This window comes from Ictidomys tridecemlineatus, chromosome 9 (genome assembly GCF_052094955.1).
Source record: "Ictidomys tridecemlineatus isolate mIctTri1 chromosome 9, mIctTri1.hap1, whole genome shotgun sequence".
In the NCBI taxonomy this organism is placed as follows: Eukaryota; Metazoa; Chordata; class Mammalia; order Rodentia; family Sciuridae; genus Ictidomys; species Ictidomys tridecemlineatus.
This window is the reverse complement of record NC_135485.1, coordinates 111,577,565-111,588,674: the sequence shown is the minus strand read 5'-3', so window position 1 is coordinate 111,588,674 and position 11,110 is coordinate 111,577,565.

Below are 11,110 nucleotides of genomic sequence, written 5' to 3'. Positions count from 1 at the left end.
GCAACAAGTTTCAACCCACTCTTCTCTGACCCCATAAGGAGCTCTCAATCCACCTTAAACACTCTTAGTTTTATAACGGTTGGTTTGTTTTTAAGAACATTGTGACATTCTAAGATAATTAATAAAGCCCTAGAGTTTTACACAATCAGGAATGGGGAATGACTATATAAAGGTTTTTGTATTTTAGTATTAAAAAAATAGTACAGTTAAACCCTACTCTCAATACTACCAAATTAGCAGAGAGAATGTATAGTTTATTGAACAATCCATTTATAAATTCAGTAGAGGAATAGATATAGTGAACATATAAACTGCAATAGGAATCTCTTCTAAACCACACATGAAGTGTTATTCTGAAATAGAAAAAAAATATATTAAGTGGGATTAAAACACTTTAGGTATACTCAAAATCTATTTTGCCAAGCAAAATAGAATTTAGAAAGAAACAAAATAATGGCACATACATTATTAACACTTTTCTAAGTGATGAGAACAAAAGTTTCTCTTGAATAATAAAGAAAACATTACAGTGGAAAAGTATATTGTTGTTGTTGTTGCTTTAAGATAAAGAATATAAAAAAGAGAAATTGGAAAAGGCTGGATCACGATTATTTTAGGCTAGATCTCCAGAATGTTTTTCTAAGAAAAACAAAAACAGCACAAAAAAAATGGCATATCACCAGGATTGTTGAAAATGGGATTTCAGTAATAGGACACACAGGCAGATTTGAAGTTGACAGTTGTACCTCCAATTGGACCTAACAGTACTGGAATGGACCAAATACGAAAGGGATCAAAGCAAAGTTGCTGCCTCTACTGCTCCTGCCAAAGAAGTCATGTGAATGGCAAAATTCTACAGTAAATGAATCTTCTCTTCCTACACCGGATTGGAATATTTAACTACTATGAGAACAAAACTATTGTTCTATCTTTTTTCCTTCCCAGTTTCTTCCTCTGTGTGTTCTACCTTAGACTGTCATTTTTAAGGGACAGAAAAGAAGCAGTTGACCATTTCATTATTTCATTGGCTTCTTGGTTCCAGTGTTTCCACCTTCTCCTCCCCACCACAGACCATCCTCGTCTCCACTGAGACTAGGAGATCCTTCACATTTTAAAATGAAACACTTCTTGCTATTGCAAATCAATAGATCATGTTCTTGATTCTGGTTGTCTTAATATTAATATTTAAAAATTTATAGCAATGAGCTTTTCAACTATTATCACACATTAATTGTGAAAAAAACCAATATTTTATTAAGGATACTACAAAGATTTTTCTTCAAGATTAACGTCAATTAACTGTAATTTTGTAATTAAATTTATTTTTTTTCTGGGGCTGATAGTCATTATCATTTTTTTAAAAGCAGAGAAATAGGAAAAAACATAAAGTGAATCTAAATTTGACACTGCCCTCTGTTGATTACAAACAAAAACTGCACATTCTTTAAAGGTACAATTCCTTTCTCTGATAATTTTCAAGAAAAAATATTATAAGACAAATTTACCCTGTGTTGTCAATATATAAGAGAGAAAGATATAGTGATTTGTTCATGCTGTATTTCTGAATACAAGAGAATGTGTTATTTCTTTTATATTGTATGATATGTTATAGCTTTGAAATTGTTATAAATATTAGATAAACATCTACATAAAGGTCATCAGTATTTGGAGGGATGGGTACTGGGAATTGAACCCAGGGGCACTTTACCACTGAGCTACATCTCCAGCCATTTTCATTTTTTGTTTTGAGACAAGGTCTTGCTAAGTTGCTTGGGGCCTTGCTAAGTTGCTGAGGCTGGCTTTGAACTTGTGACCCTTTTGCCTCAGGCTCTCGAACTGGTTTGATTACAGGTGTCCTCCACTGCCCTGGACAAGTTATCATTATTAAAAAAATATGAGGAGCTAGGGATATAACTCTGTTGTAGAGTTACTGCTCAACATGCATATGCCCAGGGTTCAATTCCCCACTCTGCATATATATATGTGTATATATGCAGAGTGGGTGTGTGTGTTTATGTGTGCATGTGCACACATGCATATGCCCACACATGCACATGTGCACTTAGTTCAGGTTAAGTTTAAATAAAATGCAAAATAGTTGATATAGAAGACAATAAGTATATTTTCTGCCTTAAACATAATGGAGTTTAATTTTATAACTAAATGTTAAAGATAAGTGTGGTTTTTATTTCTGAACAATGATGATAAACAACTATGAGTGAAGTTATAGTATGGCAATGCATAATTGCATATTTTAGACTTGAGAAAATAAAATTATTATTTTAAAATACTTAAATTGTTTGAAAATGTGAACTATATATTTCCTCTCTGTTTAAGACATCTACAAAATTTTCAAATAGAATGTAATTAGTTTACAAAGGCAGCTAAAATTAAAAGAATAGTTTTATTGATTTAGCAAAAAATATTTATTGGATATTTTTATGTGAGATATTTTTATAAAAGATATGATATATATTTAATCCACTTAATTGCTATTGTTTATGTTTATACTTTCCCTGAATATTTTAAGTATTGATAATAATAAAATCAATTTGTTATGTGAAAGTTGCTATTTAGGGGGAAAATAGAAAATTCCATTCATACATGATTGTTTTTCATGATTAGTGTATTACTGAAAATTAGGAGTCCATTTTAGTATTTTTTAAAAAATAAGATATTCTTGCAGTATGATCTGTATTTTTAATAAGCAAAATTAAAATTTAAAGATATTAAACTCTCTTCCATTTTCTTTTTCATAGTCAGCTAATATACATTATTCATTGCTTCATCTCTGTAACCTTATTCTCTATTTTTGCCAAAAAGATCTGTTGTACATTAAAATCATTAGCACACTAACAAAAGGAACTTAGGAAAGTTCTTAACGATTTAAGTTTATAATATTTCAGAAGCATCTTTAGTACGGGTTACATTTCAGATCACTTTCTTAATGCTGTTGTTTGTTCATGGAAGTCATTTAACACTTCACAGAGGTCTTTTCAACTTAGTGAGAGGCAGAGTCTCGAATAATGTTATTAATTTTCCAAGTAGAATCATAAAACTGCTTTAGAATTAGATGCTTTGTATACTCATTCTAAGAGTGCTCTTTAAGAGATAAATAAATAGATTACCAAGTTGTTTAAGAATGAAGAAATACATTAATATTCTTGACAATTTTTGTGGCTTCCATAAGGAAAGATGCCAAGAAGAACCTTTACTTCTCTTAAGTTTATCTCTACAACATTCATTAGTAATAAACTCACAGTTATACATTGATTTTAGAGTATTTTAAGAATAACCTGGTGTATCATTACATGGCTCCAAATCTTTAAGTAAATCTTCAATCTTACATTTCTCAAGCAGATATAAACCCCCAAAGAAATCGAACTGGTATTCTTTCTTTTTTTATTTTTCCAGAATGAAATAATAGAGACTACATCTATCCTCCTGCTTTATATAAATAACTAAAAAGTCAGGCAAAAGATTGAAGCTTGACCTCTATCTCTCCCCGTGTACAACTATCTACTCAAAAGGGATCAAAGACCCTAATGTAAATCCTGAAATTCTGAAACTACTAGAGGAAAACATCAGGGAAATACTTCAAGATACTAGAACAGGCAATGATTTCCTGGCTAGAACTCCAAAAACACAGGAAACAAAAGCAAGAATTGACAATGGTATTTTGTCAAATTAAAAATTCTCAGTGCAGCAAAGAAAAAAATTAACAGAGTGAAGAGACAATTTACAGAATGGGAGAAAGTATTTGTTGGCTATTCATCATACAGAGAGTTAATATCTATAATATATAAAAAATGCCAAAAAACAGCAAAGAAAAAAAATAAGTAACCCAATTAAAAATGGGACAATGATCTGAGCAGATACTACTCAAAAGAAAAAATGCAATTTACCAATAGATATAGGGAAAAATGCTAAATATCATTAGCCATCAAGAAAATGCAAATTTAAATTACAACAATAGATTAACTATACATTGTTAGTAAGAATGTAAATTAGTATAGTTTATAGAAAACAGTATGGAGATTCTTAATAAAACTACCTCATGCTTCAACTATCCCACTCCTGAGTTTTTATATAAAATAAATAAAGTCAGCATATAAGAGACAACAGTATAGCCATGTTTACTTGAAGCACTATTCACAATAACAAAAATATGGAATCAGCCTGGATGACCAATAGATGAATAGAATATTATTCATCCTAGAGAAGAATGAAATCTTGTAATTTTCAGGAAAACAGATGAAACTGGAGACCATCGTGCAAAGTAAACTAAACCATGTACAGAATGAAAAGTATCACCTGTTCTCACTCACCTGTGAGGTAAAAAAAGATCTAAAACTAGGAGAAGGATTACTAGGGACTGGGAAGGACGCAAGAGGGACTATAAGGGGTGAGGGTAAAAGAGTGGAAGGACACAATTAATGCATAATAGACATATCACAGTGACCCCATGAATTTACACAATTAATGTGTGAAAATAGTAACAAAATAATAGCATAATGCAAACATAATGGTGAGGTACTGTGATGCTTATCACAAGTAAAAGGAAAAAAATGTTAATGATATCACATATTTCAACAAGTAGAAAAGGAAGCATATTTTTTAAGGTTCCTATATTTTGCAAGAAGCAGTGTATTATTTGAAGGTAAGCAATGATAAGTTAAATATGAATACTATTAACCCTACAGAAACTAAAATGAGACTGTGCAGAGTTATGGCTAATAACAAAGGAGAATTATAAATAGTATCATAAGTCACTCTCTATTAATTGAAAAGACAGTAGAAAAGAAAAGAAAAGGAAAGCAACAGAGAGGTCAAATAAGACGGTAGAATTAAACCCAAAAAAACATTTATTAATCATAGAAAATATAAAGCTTTAAATACTGAAATTGTAAGACACACAATATCGGATTGGATAAAACAGCAAAACCCAACTGCCTGCTGTTTATGAAAAATCCAATTTAAATGTAAAAGCATAATTAGGTTGTAAGAGGATAGAATAAAATATTCTATGCGAACATTTATCAAGACAAAGTCAGAATGGCTATATTAATTTCAGACTGTGTAGATTCCAAATCAAAGAATATTATCAGAGATAAAGATCATTTCATAATGGGAAAGAGTTCAAGTAATCAAGTCGACTTAACAATCTTATATATTTATAGACCACATCAGTTTTCTGTTTCTGCATAACAATTACCACAAGCTTAATAGACTTTAAAAATTCCCATTTATTAGCTCATAGCTGTGTAGGTTGGAAATCTGGCCATGGAAATCTATTCAGCTTCACAAGGCTAAAATCAAGGTAGCTGCTGATTTGTGTTCCAGTCTGGAGCTCAGGGTCATCTTCCAAGCCCACATAGTTGTGACATTAATTCATTCCTAGCATTTGTAGGACTGAGGATCATTTGTTTGCTGACTCTCAGCTGAAGGCCACTTGCAGCTCCTGGAAGTCAGCAGTATAACTTGCCCAATTGCTCCCTCCACTTTCATAGTCAGACAGGAAATTTCCCCACACAAAACTTCTTCTCATACTTGGGATTTCCCTCTCCAGGACTCCTGTCCCTTTTAAGAGCCTAACTGAGTAGACAGAGTCCACTGTAGAGTCTCTAAGGATCATACACGGCACACACACCTTAGAACTTTGCCTGTCACATAGGCAGAATATCTAATAACAGAGCTTCAAATTCATGAAACCAACAACGAAAGTACTACAAAGAGTAATAGAAACATTCATAATTATGCTACATATTTTAATAGCCTTCTCAACAATTTATAAAATAAGTAGACAATTTATAAAATACAATTTTACAAAACAATTTATAAAATAAGAAATTTCGTAAGGTAATAAAAGGCTTAAGTAACACCATCAATCCACTTGACCTAATTGATATGTTTGGTACATTCTATCTACCATCAGCAGAACACACACTTGTTTTCGAGTTTATATTGAATAGCCAATATGATAGGCCAAATCCTGAACCATAAGTAATAATTATTTCAAAAGTTTAATTTATACGAAGCATATTCTCTGAACACATAGAATTAAATTATAAATCTTATCATGATGGCATCTTAATATTCCTACCAATAAAATAAAAGAGGGAAAGCCTCAATGAGGTCACAATTAAAGAAAGACTTGAGTTGGCCATGGTGGTACATGCCTGTAATCCCAGTGGCTCAGGAGCCTGAGGCAGGAGAATTACTAGTTCAAAGCCAGTTTCAGCAACTTAGAGAGAGGGTCTATGAAAGTTAGTGAAACTCTGTATCAAAATAAAAAAATAAATAAAAGGGCTGGGGATGTGGCTTGGGGGTTATGCACTTCTGGGTTTAATCCTTAGCTTCAAAAGAAAAAGAAAGCAAGAAGAAGAGAAGAGAAAAGAAAAGGAAAGGAAAAGAAGAGAAAGGAAAGACTTCAAAGAGTGAAGAAGCAAACCATTTGGATGCCTAAGGAAAACTGCAGAAAACTGCAGAAGCAGTTGTTTATGCAAAGGCCCTGAGGTGAGAACCTCCAAGGAGGTAGATATGGCTGGATGGACAAGGTATAGAGCAAGATACAGAGACAAGGTCAGATATGGGGGAAAGAATAACCTGCATGGCTTAATTAGCCATCCTGTGAAGGCAATAAGGCAATCAAGTATTCTAGAGACAATCACACACAACACAAATACTCAAAGAGTACTTCTGTCTAAATCTCCTTGTGCAAGAAAGTGATTTAAACAAGCAAAATGTAAGCATTTTAAACAACTGTTGGCATATTTTTCTTTCATGCACTTCAAAGCAGTACATTTTTCACTGCTTTTCCATATTTACTCAGTTCTACTTTTAAATTATTAGAAAAAGAGGAACTAATAAAATAAATTCCATATACCCAATATCCAGATGACAGTATCAAGATTTTGACAAAATTGATTTTTTCTTTTGCCAAAGTATTTTCAAGCAATTTTATATCATTGCATCTTTATATTTCAGCATGCATCTCTAAAAATACAGTTATATACTTACATAACTACAAAATCATTATCACATGCAACTAAAGAAACTTACTTATGTTCATCTAACACTGTGCTCATAATCAATTCCTCTGATTTTTCTCAACATATCTGTTTTGCAATTGCTTTCTTTGAACCAATACCCAAACTCAGTGGTATTTCTTAGAGTAATAATAATTTAACTCTTTATGTAGTCTTCTCTTGAGTATCTTATTTTAAAGTATCTTAATCTTTCCAAATACTGAATTAGGGAGGAAATTAATTTGTTAATTATAATCATAAGCATCCTGAATTGATACTGTATTTGACTTTAAATGAAAGTGCTCAATCCAAAGGCTGCATTTACATGATTTTTACATTTCATTGCCTTTATTACCAATACAGCTGCTCAATTGTACTATGATTTAAATTATATATTAACATATATTTATTTTAAATCATAAAGGACTTAGAGAGTTCATACATAGAGCTTAGATGCATTTCCATGAAATAGTAGGTGAAAGGAAAATAGTAAAAGCAGCCCAGGTAATGATGCAACATAGAAAATGAAAATGGTACCAGCAAAGAAAGGAGGAGGCCAACATTTTTTCCAGTAAGCATTTGCTCCACATTATAATTAGTAATGTTAGATCTTAGTTCTAGCCCTATTGCAACATGTTTACAAAGCTGCATTTGATTTAGGTCATATAATAAAATCTGTCAGAATTTTGAGAAAGCCTTCAATTTTCTCTTTATATATTTCCCTAAACGTTTTTTTTTCTTCATAAAAAGTTTCTATTTTTCTTGTTCAGAATCAATAAAAGAATTTCTTCCTCTTTATAGTTATATTGAGTTTGTCTTTCCTTTATTAAACACTCCTCAATAACAAGCCATTTGATGTAGAGCATGTAGAAAATGGTTTGATGCTTATGACTCCATTCATCAAATTCCAGAGAAATATGATTTTGTGTCATTTCCAGGGCACATTACTGAACCTGAACTGAACAGAAAAAGACTAACCCTAATTAATCATCCTATCCTTCTTTTTCAACAATCATGTTGATGGATGGTGGATTTATCCATCTCCTTCAAGTTGGAGGAGAGTTTTTTTCGGAAGACCGAATTTGAAAATTTTGAATATTCAAGTCACTATGTAAATTTTTTAAATAAAAACTTATGTCTGAGAGATATTGGATATTCTAACATCAAATTCTAGCAGCTAGAATTTTTTTTTACCTTTGTAAATCTGTTTTAAATGTAAAATAGAATGTTTTTCCACTTTCACAGTTATCCTTTTTTCTTTCTTTCTTTCTCACACTAAGTCACATTACCAGACCTTTTTTATATGTTATTCAGAGGTGGGGTCTCACTAAGTTGCTTTAGGGCCTTGCTAAGTTGCTGACGCTGGCTTTGAACTTGTGATCCTCCTGCCTCAGCTTCCTGAGCCTTTGGGATACAGGCATGCACTGCCACGCCCGGCAATAGCTACCTTCATTATAAACATTTTAGAGTCATATCTTATCTGGTAGCCTTGTGGGTTTTTTCTTCCTAGTGTGGTTTCTGGACTGTCTTTTGCAGAGATGTTCTATGAGTTGTTTTTAGTTGATAAAACCTTTGTTTTCAACAAATATAAGTCTTCAATGCAAAAATAAGTCATTATGTCCAGTCAAAGATGTGTCTCTCAAATGAATGTTTGTTACTGGAAATATTTTTATTCAGATTTTATTGAAAATTTTCTAAGTGAAACACCTTTTGCTAAGTCCCTTGGGATTATTTTATTTACACTTCACATTAATCCTTGAAAGTAGGTATTATTATGATCCTGAGATGAAGAAAACAAGGATTGGAAAGTTAGATCAACTTCAAGGTTCGATACTTAGCCAGTGCTCATACTTCAGACACAGACTCCTCTATTAAGCATCTTAAATTAAACAAAAGTTTATGTATTACCATGTTTGTCTACACACTGATGATCATAGAGAGCCATACAGTGCCATACTGGGAGTAAGATAATAAGGTGGTTCAAGTGGGCAGAGATTTTGTTCTCAAAGAAATCACACTTTAATTGAGGAGACAATCAGGCAATAAATGAGTATATCCTACAATATCAAACAGTGACAAGAACAGTAAAAAATAAATTGGTAATACACTAATTATGTCATTTGTATTTGTATGGAATCAGTAAGACATGTGCTTCATTCGGGACACTGAATCTCTTGATAGATATTGTGGTAAGGGAATCTAGGTCTTTAGAAGCCATACCGGCCAATCATGACAATTGGTTCCCAACAGTATTAGGATAAGTGAGGTCCCAGAATCATTGTTCATGTTGATATGATGTGTGTTACATATATCATTTAATAATTTTTTTAAGCTGTACATGGTGAATTCTATTATTTGCAACTAAAAACTACTATTGATATATGGAAAAAAATTGTAGTGGGTTTGCCATAAAAGAATATTGGAAAAGGTGTTATTCCACAAGAGACATAAAGGCAAAGGAAAAAGCACATGGAAATGAAGCCAGAGGAAAGAGTAAATCTTTAAAAAAATGTCTAAAATAGAATTTAAAAAGAGGTTGAAAAGGAGTGGACAATGAATTGAGATAAAAATGCAGAACAGACATTCCAAGTGAAGAATGTGTTTCCAGAAAGATAAGGTCACCAACCATATCAAATGCTACTAAATAACTGTAATCTTACAAGGCCTAAGAATTGACCATTAGGATTTGTCAGAATAGTGTCACTGTGCAGTCAGGTCAAGGAGATAGTGAGAATAACTGATTCGGTGGAATAAGAGGTAATGAAAAATCTTATTTGAGAGCAAGAGTTGTTGAGAAAAAGGGGATGAAGAATTGAACAAGTCGAGTATAGTTCATTGATTTTCTAAAAAAAGGAACAAAAATAGAATGAGGTCTGAAAGCACAGAGCATAGGGAGGGATCTCTTTCTCTCTCTGTCTCTCTGTCTTCATTTTATTAATCGTATTCACCTCCACACATAAATCCATTAACATAGAAATATAGGATTTTATCAAGTTTGATCTTTTAAATTTTATTTGTTTTGACTACTAGTATCCAGTGACCTACTGAAACCAGTTTAGTGGTATTAATGTTTCGTTAAAACTATTCAGAATATTTAAAAATGGGTCTAGAGTAGACAGACAATTTTAAACTACTGAAAAATTTACTGAAAGGAAATATTTCACATTATTTTATCAAAGATGTGGGTTTTTTTTTTACATGCTAGAGAAGTTATGGAGTGAAAATGCAACTAAATATTTCAGTTTAAGAGTATTTAAACTTTGAAGCTTGAAACAGTGTGTAGAGTATTTAGAAAATAAGACAGAAGACACAGGCCAAGAGAATGGGGAAGTGTGATATCCTGCAAATAATAATAAAGCAGCGCCCAAGGATTTTACCTTGACCATAGTAGGCACTGCCAGGGGATGTCTAAATGCTGTAGAGTGCACTTGGCTGTGTGAGACATGGCTCTTTACATCAGAAAAGGTATAGACGGAATTAGGAAGACAAGGGGCATATGGTACGGAGATAGACAAAACAATAAATCTGAAGGCAGAGGACATAATATCTGCCATAACATTCAGGACAGATATGGTAATCATGAGCTTGAATCATTATTCAAGTCTTCTGTATGGGCAGAGAATGGAGAGGATGCATAAAATCTGGAAGGTGAGAAAAATGGGAAACAACATTCTCAGAAAAGAAAACGGAATTTTGGAATGATTTTTGCAACAATTCAAATTAAAATAGTTTCCTTGATTCCTTTTGTTTACACAGTTAAGTCTGTGCATACAAAAAAACAATTTTATATTCACCCACCTAGCTACAAAAACTGAAATATAGCACATATCAGATGCTGGCAAAGATATGAGGAAAGTGGAATCCTCTTATTGGTGACAGGTATGTAAATGATAAAAACTTTTTGAAAAATTTGACAGTTTCTAAAAAGCAAAATATTGAGTTATTTTATAACCCTGCCATTTCACTTCCATGTACAATAATGCTTATAGCAGCATTATTCATTATAGCCGAAAATTTTTAAAAAAACTCAAACATACATCAACTAATAAATTATAAACTTTTATGTATTCATACAAAAAAAT